Source organism: Bison bison, unplaced genomic scaffold, assembly GCF_000754665.1.
Source record: "Bison bison bison isolate TAMUID 2011002044 unplaced genomic scaffold, Bison_UMD1.0 scf7180017864312, whole genome shotgun sequence".
Taxonomy (NCBI): Eukaryota; Metazoa; Chordata; class Mammalia; order Artiodactyla; family Bovidae; genus Bison; species Bison bison.
Window position 1 is genome coordinate 2,440,555 of NW_011494884.1, and position 13,118 is coordinate 2,453,672.

General features: G+C 45.7%; 1 protein-coding gene across 5 annotated transcripts in view; it reads right to left on the reverse strand.

Annotated features, from left to right (window-relative positions):
- GOLGA3 (golgin A3) overlaps nt 1-2,607 on the reverse strand; it is a 47,098-nt gene extending 44,491 nt beyond the window's left edge. For 2 of the 5 annotated variants that reach the window (XM_010852459.1, XM_010852456.1), the window contains exon 1: nt 2,253-2,450. The gene's annotated coding sequence lies outside the window, so the exon portion shown is untranslated. Of the gene's footprint in view, nt 1-2,171; nt 2,451-2,476 lie in introns of those variants that run through there. The other 3 variants (XM_010852460.1, XM_010852457.1, XM_010852458.1) reach the window with 3 other exon arrangements.
- Between the last annotated feature and the right edge of the window lie 10,511 nt (nt 2,608-13,118).

Sequence of the window (13,118 nt, forward strand, 5' to 3'; positions counted from 1 at the left end):
CCAGGATTAAATGCAACAAGGGACATGCCCCATGACTTCAATAAATGACAGCTATTATTATTAGTGTTACTTTTTCCTTCAATTGTTTCTTGTCAAAATCAACAGGTAAAAGCCAACTGAAGATATTCTCATTCAAGAAAGCATACTGCTTGGATAAAGAAGATACGGTGTACACACACATACACACACTCTGTAATATTACTCAGCCATAAAAAAGAATAGAATTTTGCCACTTGTGACAACATGGATAGACCTGAAGAGCATTATGCTCAGTGAAAGAAGTCAGACAGAAAAAGTCAAACACTGTATGTTATCACTTGCGGAATCTAAAAAACAGGACAAATAAAACAAAAAAGAAACAGACTCTGAGATACAAACTACTGGTCACCAGAGAGGAGAAGGGAAGGGGGGTGGGCAAAGTAGATAAAGGGGATTAAGAGATGCAAACTAGTAGGTATAGATAAGTTACAAGGATGCAATGTACAGCACAGAGAATACAGCCAGTATTTTATAATAACCTTGCATGGAATGGAAAGTATAATCTACAAAAACATGAGGACCCTTGTCGTCCAGTGGTTATGACTCATGCTTCCACTGCAGGAGGCACAGATTCAATCCCTGGTTGGGAATCTCACATGCCTCAGGGTGCAACCCAAAAAGAAGAAAAAAAAAAAAAAACCCCATCAAATTACTATGTTATACACCTGACACTCGGAGAAGGCAATGGCACCCCACTCCAGTACTCTTGCCTGGAAAATCCCATGGACGGAGGAGCCCAGTAGGCTGCAGTCCGTGGGGTCACTCAGAGTAGGACACGACTGAGCAACTTCACTTTCACTTTTCACCTTCATGCATTGGAGAAGGAAATGGCAACCCACTCAGTATTCTTGCCTGGAGAATCCCAGGGACGGGGGAGCCTGGTGGGCTGCCGTCTATGGGGTTGCACAGAGTTGGACACAACTGAAGCGACCTAGCAGTAGCACACCTGAAACTAACATAAGATTGTAAGTTAACTATACTTAAAAAATTATACTGCTGCTTAAGGCAACTGGCCAAAAAAAAAAAAAGGCTACTTTATCAGATGATTTTTATTTCCTTTCCTTGCCATTCAAGGTCCACTGTAACTGAAGGCCATCACTTCAATAAAAAGTTATGTTTGCAATATCTAAGGGACAATTTAAAAAGTAAAAAAATAAACCCATGAGTCTCCTGTAAATGTCCCAGTGGTTTCCAATCACACTGACAATAAAATCTAAGCCTCTTACCCTGAACTAGGAAACTGCACACCATCTGGCCCCTCCCCACACTGCATCCTTGTCCCTTATCACTTTCTTCCTTTTTCATTACACACTTGCCATACTTCTTTAAGAACATCAGACTTACTCCTCCCTCGGGGTCATCACACTTGCTGTTCATTTTGCTTGAAACACTCTTATCCCACCGTTTTTCATGGCTAATTTCTTGTCATAGAAGCCTTAGGTCAAAAGTTACCTTCGCGGACAGGCTTTCCCACAGATCCACCCTAAGCACCGCCTAATACTCTCTCAACAATGTCTCATTTATCCTCCACTACTACGTAGTAAGCTCAGTGACAGCAGGGATCCTGACACCATTTCAGCTCTGGATTCCAGGACCTACAATGTATGTCGCCCATCATACGACCAACAGTTGTTGAATGAAGGCGGAGCTGTTCCCGCAATACCTGCACACTACTGACAACGCCTGGCCTCACTACCTCTGGAAAGTATTACCGCACCGGTGAAACGCATCTAAGTACCCAGGATCGAGATGGAATCGAAGTGGACTGAGAGACTGAGATCACACGCGTTCTTTAAACCAGGCTTCACACTAACCACCCGACACGAAATCACGCATGCCATCTTGACATAACTTCTGCAAAAGGACAAGAGCTGTTTCTCAGCAGCTCCAACAGCAGCTGCGGGTACCCCTGAACAAATCTCTCCTTGGCACGGGTAGACAGAGCTCCGGAAGGGCTCGAATGTATGTTTATTTATGAACCCAGTTCCTTAACAGCTGCACAAGCCAGCTTCCAGGCCCGGAGGCTACCAACGGTGAGGAGCCAGACTAGCGCGGGGCGTTGCCGCTCAAGACAGAGTTGCGGTCGGCCTCCCCGTCCGCTGGGGCCCCGCCGCCCTTCTCCCAGCCCATACCCCGACTGTGCTGCGGTTCCCTGGATTCTCGCGCCCTCCGCGACCAGCGCTCCTGCCCAGGCACCACCCCGCGACCCTCACCCCGGCGGTGCGGAAGCCGCGGCGAACGCCCGGCCCGGCCGCTCCGGTGGAGACGTGGCCCCTCGAGGGGCGGAGCGCGGAGCAACGACGTAATCTGGCCCCCCCGGAAACAGCCTGTACGCAGTGCCTCCGTTCCGCAAGACAGAAGGTCCCTTTCTGCTAGCCCGCAGCCGCCCTCAGGCGGGGACTGCTTCAACCTCAAGGTCTTGATAGAGCCCACTCACAACTGGTCCGAAGAGGATTTCAGAAAGTAAATCTGGGGCGCCTTTCCCTTTCAGAAACGCAGCTCATAGACTTGCCGGACCAACTCCAACAGGAAGCCGGGCAGTTAAGCTTCCGGCGGAAGTGGCGTGGCCAAGCTCCGGTCCCGCCCCCACCCCGCCCCGCCCCGCCCCTCTCCAGCTGTCAGTGTATGGGCATGGTCATTCTGGCCCCGCCTCTACCTTATTGGCTGCATGCTTGTAAGCACCTTGGTGAGCCTGGGTCAGTGTGGGTGGAGGTGGTGGTGCTGGCGGCTGTTCTTCTTCTAAACCCTCTACAACGCTAGTCCTTATCTTTCAGGTACAAATGCAAGAGACTCGTGGACTTTCCCAGAGATCCAGTGGTTAAGACTCTTCCCTTCTAGTGTAGGGGGCAGCAGTTCCCATCCCTGGTTGGAGGACTAAGATCCCACCTGTGCAGTGAAACAACTCCCTCCCCGTCCCCCAACAACTACTGAGCCCTCCCTCAGCGACAAGAGAAGTCTGAAAGCCACAACTAGAGAGTGGCTCTGCTTGCCGCAACTAAAGAAAGCCTGTGCACCACAAAGAAGAGGCCACCTGCTGCAACAAAGACCCATTGACTGAAACATTCGCTCAGTTATGTCCAACTCTTTGGTACCCTATGGACTGTAGCCTGCCAGGCTCCTCCGTCCATGGAATTCTCCAGGCAAGAATACTAGAGTAGGTAACCATTCTCTTTGCCAGGGGATCTTCCTGACCCAGGATTGAACCTGGGTCTCCTGCATGGCAGACAGATTCTTAACTGTCTGAGCCACCAGGGAAGCTTAACAAAGACCCAATGCAGTCAAAATAAAAAGGAAGAAAGAAAGAAAGAATTGTTAGCATAGGGCATGAGGTGAAGGTTTTTTCCCTTTCTTTTTTTGTCCATGGATATCAAATTGCTGCGCTCAATATGTCAGCAAATATGGAAAATTCAGCAGTGGGCACAGGACTGCAATAGGTCAGTTTTCATTCCAGTCCCAAAGAATGTTCAAACTATTGTACAATTACACTCATTTCTCATGCTGGTAAGGTTATGCTCAAAATCTTTCAAGTTAAAACAACAACAACAAAATCTTTCAAGTTAGGCTTCAGGAGTATGTGAACTAAGAGCTTCTAGATGTACAAGCTGGGTTAGGAAAGGCAGAGGAACCAGAGATCAAATTGTCAATGTTTATTGAATCATAGGGAAAACAAGGGAATTCTAGTAAAACATCTATTTCTGCTTCAGTGACTATGTGAAAACCTTTAACTATATGGATCATAGAAAACGTGAAAAATTCTTAAAGAGATGGGAATACCAGACAACCTTACCTGTCTCCTAGGAAGCCTGTATGAAGGTCAAGAAGCAACAGTTAGAACAGGATATGGAACAATGAACTGTTCAAAACCGGGGAAGGAATATGACAAGGCCTCATACTGCCATCTTCTTTATTTAACTTATATGCGAAGTACATCATTTGAAATGCCAGGCTGGATGAATCACAAGCTGGAATCAAGATTGATGAGAGAAATATCAACAACCTCAGATATGCAGATGATACAACTCTAATGGAAGAAAGGAAAGAGGAAATAAAGAGCCTCTTGATGAGAATGAAAGAGGAGAGTAAAAAAGTTGGTTTAAAACTCAACATTCAAAAACAAGGATCACAGCATTGACTCCCATCACTTTATGGCAAAAAAAAAGGGGAAAAAGTGGAAAGAGTGACAGATTTTTTTGGGGGGGGGGCTCCAAAATCACTGGGGATGGTGACTATAATCATGAAATTAAAAGACTCCTGTTCCTTGGAAGGAAAGCTATGACAAACCTAGATAGTATATTAAAAAGCAGAACCATCAGTTTGCTGACAAAGGTCTGCGTAGTCAAAGCTATGGCTTTTCCAGTAGTCATGTATAGATGTGAGAGTTGGACCATAAAGAAGGCTCAGCACCAAAGAATTGATACTTTCAAATTGTATTGCTAAAGAAGACTCTTGAGAGTCCCTTGGACTGCAAGGACAGCAAATCAGTAAATCCTAAAGGAAATCAACCCTGAATATTATAAGAAGGACTGATGCTGTTGCTAAAGCTCCAATGCTTTGGCCACCTTCTATGAAGAACCAACTGATTGGAAAAGACCCTAATTCCAGGAAAGATTGAAGACAAAAGGAGAAGAGGGCAACAGAGAATGAGACAGTTAGATAGGATCACTGACTCAGTGGACATGAATTGGACACTATCCAGGAGATAGTGAAGAACAAGGAAGCCTGACGTGCTACAGTCCATGGTATTGCAAAGAGTCAGACATGACTTAGTGATTGAACAACAAACAACAACAACAACAATCAAATTGTTTCAGACTGTGTATTGAAAAGTCTATCCTTCCTCCATTAACTTGCTTTTGCACATTGTCAAAAGTCATTTGGATGCTTGTTGGCTCTATCTGGGTTCTCTGCCCTGTTCCATTGGTTGACATGCTTCTGTCTCCACCAACACCACAGTCTCCACCATGGTAGCTTTACAACAGGCCATAATGTGGGGGAGATGATTCCTCCCACTTTACTTTTCTGTGACTGTTCTAGCTATTCTGGGGCCCATGTTCTTTCATATAAATTGTAGAAGAAACTCTATCCCTACAAAAATTGTTTATCTGTACAAAAACCGTCTATCTCTACAAAAATCCTTCTTGTGATTTTGATAGGAATTGCATTTAAACTATAATTTAACTATTTAAACTATGATAAATCAATTTGTTGAGAATTGGAATCTTTACTATGTTGAGTCTTTCATGGACATACTACGGACATGGTATGTCTCTCCTTTTATTTAGATCTTTTATTTCTTTCATCAGTATTTTATAATTTTCAGCATATATATCCTAAACATGTTTTGTTAAAGTTTATACTTTGTTGTGCTTAGTCACTCAGTCATGTCCAACTCTTTGCAACCCCGTGGACTATAGCCCAACAGGCTGCCCTCTGTCCATGGGGATTCTCCAGGCAAGAATACTGGAGTGGGTAGCCATGCCCTCCTCCAGGGGATCTTCCCAACCCAGGGATCGAACCCAGGTCTCCCAAATTACAGGCAGATTCTTTACTATCTTAGCCACCAGGGAAGCCCAAAGTTTGTACTTAAGTATTTAATTTTCTTTGGAGTGGTTATAAATGATATTTTGTTTTAATTTTGCTTTCCACACGTTCATTGTCAGTATAGTATAAGTCCCCTATAGACAACAAGTTTTGTTTGTAAGTTCAATTTATTTGTGAGTTCAACAAAGTTAGGCTAGGTACCTAATTAACACAATCAGCCATATAGTACTGTCCTGTAATTGGTTTATAATACTGATTACACAAATAATAATCTTTCCCTTGTGGCTCAGCAGTAAAGAGTCTGCCTACAATTTGGGAGACCTGGGTTCCATCCCTGGGTCAGGAAGATCCCCTGGAGAAGGAAATGGCAACCCGCTCCAGTACTCTTGCCTGGAAAATCCAGTGGATGGAGGAGCCTGGCAGGCTACAGTCCATGGGATCACAAAGAGTCAGACATGACTGAGCAACTTCACTTTCTTTCACTTTCATTTCTTTACACAAATAATACATAAAAAAGCAAACACACACAAAAAAACAAGAAAATATTTTAAAATTTACAATAAATTACCTTTAAAAGTACAATAGTACAGTACAACGGCTGACACACAGGGGCTGGCATCAAGTGAACAGAAGAGCTACTGACTGGAGGAGGGACAGGAGGTGGAATTGAAGGGCAAGCTGCAATTTCAGTGACTCCTGACACTGAAGCACAGGTTCTGGTTCTTTGCAGGATTCATTCAATTCTATCTACCCTCGTGAAAAATCAATGATGCAGTGATGTCTGGGTAGTAGTTCTTTTTTTCTTGTCATAGATGGCAAGTAGCACTAGGTTGCATTCTGAACGGTGGCTGCAACCTTCATGCACTGTTCTACGTTTGAGTCCAGTGCCTCAACAACTTACGGTGCCTCCTCAAATAAAGAAAACCCTCTTGCCATTTCCTGCTCACCGAGAAGTTTCTCCATCTCCTCCATTATTTTTCCATGCCTCTTTGATATTATTTTCAATGTCGTTGACACAGCAGACTTTACCTGTTCTGTGATCTTGTCCTTGTTCTTTAGAATCGTGCCAGTGGTTGAATGATTAATGTTATAAGAATGAGTGAAGTCTGCCTTCATGTTGCCTAGCTCCACTCTCCCAATTGTTTTCACCTCTTGTCTCCATCGTTGTTGCTTGGTGCTTCTTAGCAGTACCAACTGCATTACCACAGCTTTCATGCTTGCTTCTGGACATCCTGGGCTTGAAATAAAGATAATGCACTGCTGTACTCTATACAGTGCTGCATGGTAAAGTACACAAAAGCACAACCATTTGTAGAGGATGCACACACGTGACAATATATGGGACTAACTTCTATGGTTGGATATGTGAGCACACATTTGCATGTTAGGAAGTTTGCAACTTGAAGATTCATATGTAAGAGACTTACTTTTTTGATACACGCAACAACTTGGATGAATCTCATAGACATCTCATTAGCATTAAGCTGAGGAAGGAAACAAATATCCAAAGGAATATGCTGTATGATAGGATCTCACACATAAAACATTCTTGAAGTCACAAAAGTACAGAGATGGAAAAGAGATTAGTGGTTGCCAAGGAATAGTGGGGGTGAGTGTGGCTAGAGGGGTAAGATGAAGGGGGTCCTCATGGTGATGAAGTGGTTCAGCACCTTAAACGTAGCAGTGGGTTCACGAAACTGCACATGGGATAAAGTGACAGAGGGCTGTGCCTGCACTCTGGACCAATGTCAGTTTCCTATTTTTTTTTAAAATTTATTTTTTATTTTTGGCTGTGTTGGATCTTCATAGCTGTATGGGCTTTTCTCTGGTTGTGGCAAGTGGGGGCCACTCTCTCGTTGTGGTTCTTGGGCTTCTCATTGTGGTGACTTTTCATGTTGCAGAGTATGGGTTCTAGGGCACGCGGGCTTCAGTAGTTGTAGCCCATGGTCTTAGCTGCTCTGTGGCACATGGGATCCTCCCCGATCAGGGATCGAACCCATTGGCAGACAGATTGTTTACCACTGAGACACCAGGAAAGTCCCAGTTTCCTGGTTTTGATGTAGTACCACAGCCACGTACAACACAACCAGTGGGGGAAACTGAGGAAATAATTAAATTAGCAATTAGAGTATGACAAACACTAAACTTAAGAACAAACAGAAACAAATGAGCCTAATTATATATTAAATTGATGGAATATCCACACATAAGGAAAAAAACCCTAATCTCATACATTTAGAAAGTTTTATTAAAGTATTATTTACATACCATACACATTCTTTATAGTATGTATGCTCTTCAGTGATTTTTAAGTATTGATAAATTCAGTTATACTCACTAAATTTTAGTAGATAAACCTGGGTGCATCACATTTAGTAAGTACACTGGATTTACTACAGATTGTTTCAGGACATTCTGATAAACCCCAAAGGATCCCTCTAATCCATGTACATGCAGTCACTGCCCATTCCTTCTTCTCCCAGCCCCTGACAACCAATAACCTACTTTCTTTCTCTATGGATTGGCCTATTCTGGACATTTCATATAAAAAGTTTCACACACTATGCAGTCTTTTGTGACTGCCTTCTCTTTTAATTAGCATAATGTTTTAAGATTCATCCATGCTTGATGTGTATCAGAACTTTGGTCCTTTTATGGCTGTGTAATTCCATTGTCTGGATATACACCATTTTATGATGCATTAATCCATGGATGGACCCATTCAAGTGCCTCAAATGTGCTGGTCAGTGTTCTCAGGTGGGGTTTACATGAGGGGTACAGGAGACACAAGATCCCTGCTCTGATCCAGCTTCCTTTGTGTGGAGAAGAGCAGATCTTTAGAATGATAACTCACAAAACTGGTAGTGTGTTAGGGTGGGACAGACGCCGGTTCCACTGCATCATCCTTCCTTCCTTCTTTCATTGTGGTCTACTATATGCCAAGTATACCATGCTAGATGCCATACACCAGCCTTGTGGTCATGGGGCTTACATTCTATTGCAGTGTGGTACTGTATCCCAAGTACCATTCTAGATGCCATACACAATCCTTGCTGTCATGGGGCTTGTATCCTATCACAGGGCCAGACAATAAGCACAGAAATATAGGACAGGAAGAACTGAATTGAGAAGAGAAAAGGGCAGGGTGAAGAGAAGGGTGGAGCTGCATGCTGCTATTTTAGATAGCAGTTTAGGGAGGCCCCCTAAGCTGAGTTGCTCAAAAAACATGCAGAAAGTAAGAAAAAAGTTCATGAGTGTAATCGTGGGATAGCAAAGAGAACCATGTGCTTGGGATTTTTGTTTTTTAACTTAATTTTTAATTAAAAAAAATTGAAATGTACCTAATTTACAATGTGTTAGTTTTAGGTATACACCGAAGTGATTCAGTTATACATATATATATATTAATATATTCTTTTCAGATTCTTTTCCATTATAGCTTATTACAAGATATTCAATATAGTTCCTTTGCTATGCATAGGTCCTTGTTGTTTATCTATTTTATATATATTCACTGGTGTGTATATGGTTTTCTTTTCTTTTGGTGCTCATTTGTGTCCGACTCTTTGCGACTCCCTGGACTATAGTCCCCCAGGCTCCTCTGTCCAGGGAATTTTCCGGGCAACAATACTAGAGTGGGTTGCCATTTCCTTCTCTAGTGTGTATGTTTTTTTGTGTTATGTATTTACTTGGTTGCACCAGATCTTAGTTACGACATGCGGAATCTTTGATCTTTCATGAGGCTTGCGGAATGTAGTTCCTTGACCAGGGATCGAACCCAGCCCCCTGCATTGGGAGCATGTAGTCTTAGCCACTGGGCCACCAGGGAAGTCCCCGGTGTGTATATGTTGATCCCAAACTTCAAAAGTTTCCTTGAGGAAGTCACACTTGAGTTGACCTTGCGTGATAAGGAGGCATGCGTGTGCAGGTCTATGGAGGAGTTTTACAAGGAAAGGAGTGGGAGGGGTCTGAGATGATGCAGAGAGGGCACACCACACAGGGTCTGTTGGTGTGGTGGGGCCACTGGCAGGTTTCAAGCAAGGGGTGACATCATCTGCCTGGTGTTGGAAGAAATGGCTCAGGTGCCATGTGGACTTGGGTTGTGGGCAGCTTGAGACTGGCAGCCCTTATGACCAGGGCAGAGGCTCAGCCACACCCTGCCAATGGATCAACTAGCTAAGGGATCCATAAGGGCTCAAGGCAGAGAGAATTCTTCACCTCTTCCTACAGTGCTTCAGAAAACACTAGCCTCTTCCTAAAGACTAAAAACCAAAGGAGAAGAGAGTGGGGGTGTGTCTTAGCTTCCTGTGGCCGCTGTAACAAGCTGCACAAATTTAGTGGCTTAAAACAACACAGATTCATTCTCTCATGCTTCTGGAGGTCAGATGTCCAAAATCCAGGTGTCGCCAGGCCATGTTTCTTCTCCAGGCTCTCGGAGGAACAGTTTCCTTTGCCTTTTCCAGTTTCTAGTGCATCTCTTGGCTCATGGCTCCTTCCTCCAACTTCTAAGCCATCATTTCACCCTTTAGTACTCTCACATTTTTTTTCTGCCTGACCTTCCTGCCCCCCATTTATTAGGACCCTTGCAATTTCACTGAGGACCCACTGAACAGTCCAGGATGGTTTTACCTCCTACAAATCCCTTTTGCTAGATAAGGTGACATTCACAGGTTCCAGGGGTCAGGACATGGACTTCTTTGGGGACAAGGGTACAGAGCATTATTCAACCTGCCACAGGCTGTTAATAGTATATAAAATGTTGTTGTTTAATTGCTAAGTTATGTCTGGGCTTCTCTGTCCATGGGCTTTCCTAGGCAAGAATACTGCAGTAGGTTGCCATTTCCTTCTCCCGGGGATCTTCCAGACCCAGGGATAGAACCCGCATCTCCTGCATTTTTTTTTTTTTTTTTTACCACTGAGCCACTAAAGAAACCTTATATAAATGTTAATCACTCAGTCGTGTCTGACTCTTTGCCACCCCATGGACAGTAGCCTGTGAGTCTTCTCTGTCTATGGAATTCTCCAGGCACGAATACTGGAGTGGGTTGCCATTTCCTTTTCCAAGTTATCTTCCTGACTTTAGAGGACTGAACACAGGTCTCCCGCATTGTATGCAGATTTGTCAAAAAAAAAAAAATCTGACTTTATAAAACCCTGTGGTGCTTGATGTCTGGGGACAAAGTGTTGTGACCTGAACTGTGTCCCTTCCCAAATTCACATGTTGAAGCCCTGACCCAGAGGACCTCAGAATGTGACTGTGTGTGGAAATAGGGCCTTTAAGTGGTGATTGAGGTAAAACAAGGCCATATGCATGGACCCCAACCCAGTGGACTGGTGTCCTTCTAAGAGGAGGAGATAAGGACACAGGCACACAGGGACGACCATGTGAGGGCATGGGGAGGAGACAGCTGTCTGCATGCCAAGGAGAGAGGCCTCAGCGGGAACCAGCCCTGTGATACCTTATCTCCAGAACTGCAGGACTGTAAATGTCTGTAGCTTCAGCCTCCTCACCTGTGGTGAGAGTTACGCAGGCCCCAGGACCAGCACACAGAACCGCTACTGAGAGCAACCCCCCTCACAGCACAGCATACAACCATGTAACCCCTGGTCCCGTCAGCGCAAAACCGGTTTCCCACACCCCTCACGCCAGTCTGCTCCATGTGGGCACGGGAGCACCAAAGATAAGGGTGTGTTCCAGGCTCACCGTCTTCAGAAGGAAACACACAGAAAACAAAACGAGAGGATGCATTAGACTCGACAAAGATAAGGGAAAAGAGCCATCACCCGTGCCTTGGGGAAGAGCCCCAGCAGAGGGATGTCTCAGCAGGGTCTTTGTGAGGACCAGTCAGCCAGCAATTATCAGACATTTCTGCCAGTGAGCAAGCCGGGTGGGGCCTTGTTCTGGAATTCTGAAGGGGAGATAAATAGTAAGGAAATGCTTCCTTTCAAATGATTGGTCAGCACCAGGAAAAAAGTAAACAGGCTGGTGCTAGAACGCTGGTTGGGAGGCTCCCTCCAGGAGTGGGTCTGAGGTGAGCCCAGAGTGGGGCAGAGGCCTGGCCACCACTGCAGAAGCGGGCGAGGGCCCAGCTTTGAGTGGAGCTTCGGAAGGTCCTGGGGTGGGGTGGGTGGAAAGGGAGGGTTGCTCAAGGAGGGGTGGGGGCCACCCAGTGCTGGGCCTTCATGGGCCATGGCAGTGCCATTTGCTCCTAGGTAACAAGCTGACCCAAAATGCAGTGGTTTCAAACAGCTGTTTATTCATGATTATACTGGTTGGGGGCAATGGTATGCTGGTAAGTGTTTAACAACCTCCTCTCCAGAAAAAGAAAAAAACAATGACCCTAGTTGCAGTATTTACCAGTTCCCATGTTGTGAATACTCATAGTGCGGCAAGTGTCAAGCTGCCAAAAGTGAGGGCCACAGACCAACCAAAGGCAGCACTGCAGAGAACCTATAGGTCCAGACAGGTAGACGCCCATGGGAGCAAGCTTCATCAAGAAGGGCTGAGTCCTGAGTGCTCATTACCTTTGTTTAATTATAATTTCAGAGTTCCAAGTTTATACAATTTTTGCGACAGTTGTATTTAAGTTACTGGTTGGAGTCATTCCTGAGACGGTGACATTTGTTCCCTGGTTGCTGGCTGGGTGGCTCATCTGCAGGTCAGGACTTTCAGCCGGTGGATCTGTGGGGCTGGGCCTCCTTCCAGGTTCTTCCGGGCCTGGGGGTGGCAGCTGAGAGTGGGAGGGACCGAGCACAGCTCGTCTCTGTTGCATTCACTTTGCTCACGTCCCGAGGGACAGTATGGAAAGGATGTCCACTTGAGACAGAGAAATGAACCAGCAGGTGGCACAGCCGAGCGAGTGCTGGGCAGCTTGGCTGGGAGGCTGGACAATCGCCAGCACAGCCTTGGCCTCGCGCCTCATACCCCTCACAGTGAGTTCTGCATGGCTTCATCTCACAGCGGAGCCAGGAAGGGGTGGGAATGAGGAGACAGAGCCAGAGAGGCCAGACTGGGTGGCACTCCAGTGACCCGAGGACCTCCGACTTACTTCTGCTGGAACTACAAACGGCATCCCAGGCTGGCACTTTCAGGGAGAGTAGCTGAGACCCAGTGGCACATTCCCGTTAGGGTCAGGTCTGGGAGAGCAGGCCTGAAATGAGGATGTGCTCAGCTCTGGCGGGCTGTCTGGCCTACAGTGGCCAGTCTGCTTTCTTGAGAGTGACACTGGAGCCTGCCTTCCCCAGCCCCACCTGCTTACCGGGTGCTAGTAGCTGGAAGGTGGTGGAAAGCTCAGGTCTGCCAGGTCATCAGCTTTGGGGTCAGGGATAGCCTTCTAATTGAACTGGTGGAGAAACCACCAGTTTACCTGTATCTGCTAGGAGGGAACCTGAGGTCTGGGAAGCTGCCACCATACACAGGAAGAGAAGGATCCCGCATCCAGCCACCCTGGGCTTTCTAAACCCAATCCATCCCCCCTTTCTCTTCCTTCCTCCAGAGCACAGGTCAGTTGTCTGGTGCTCTCTGTAGCAGCAATCCT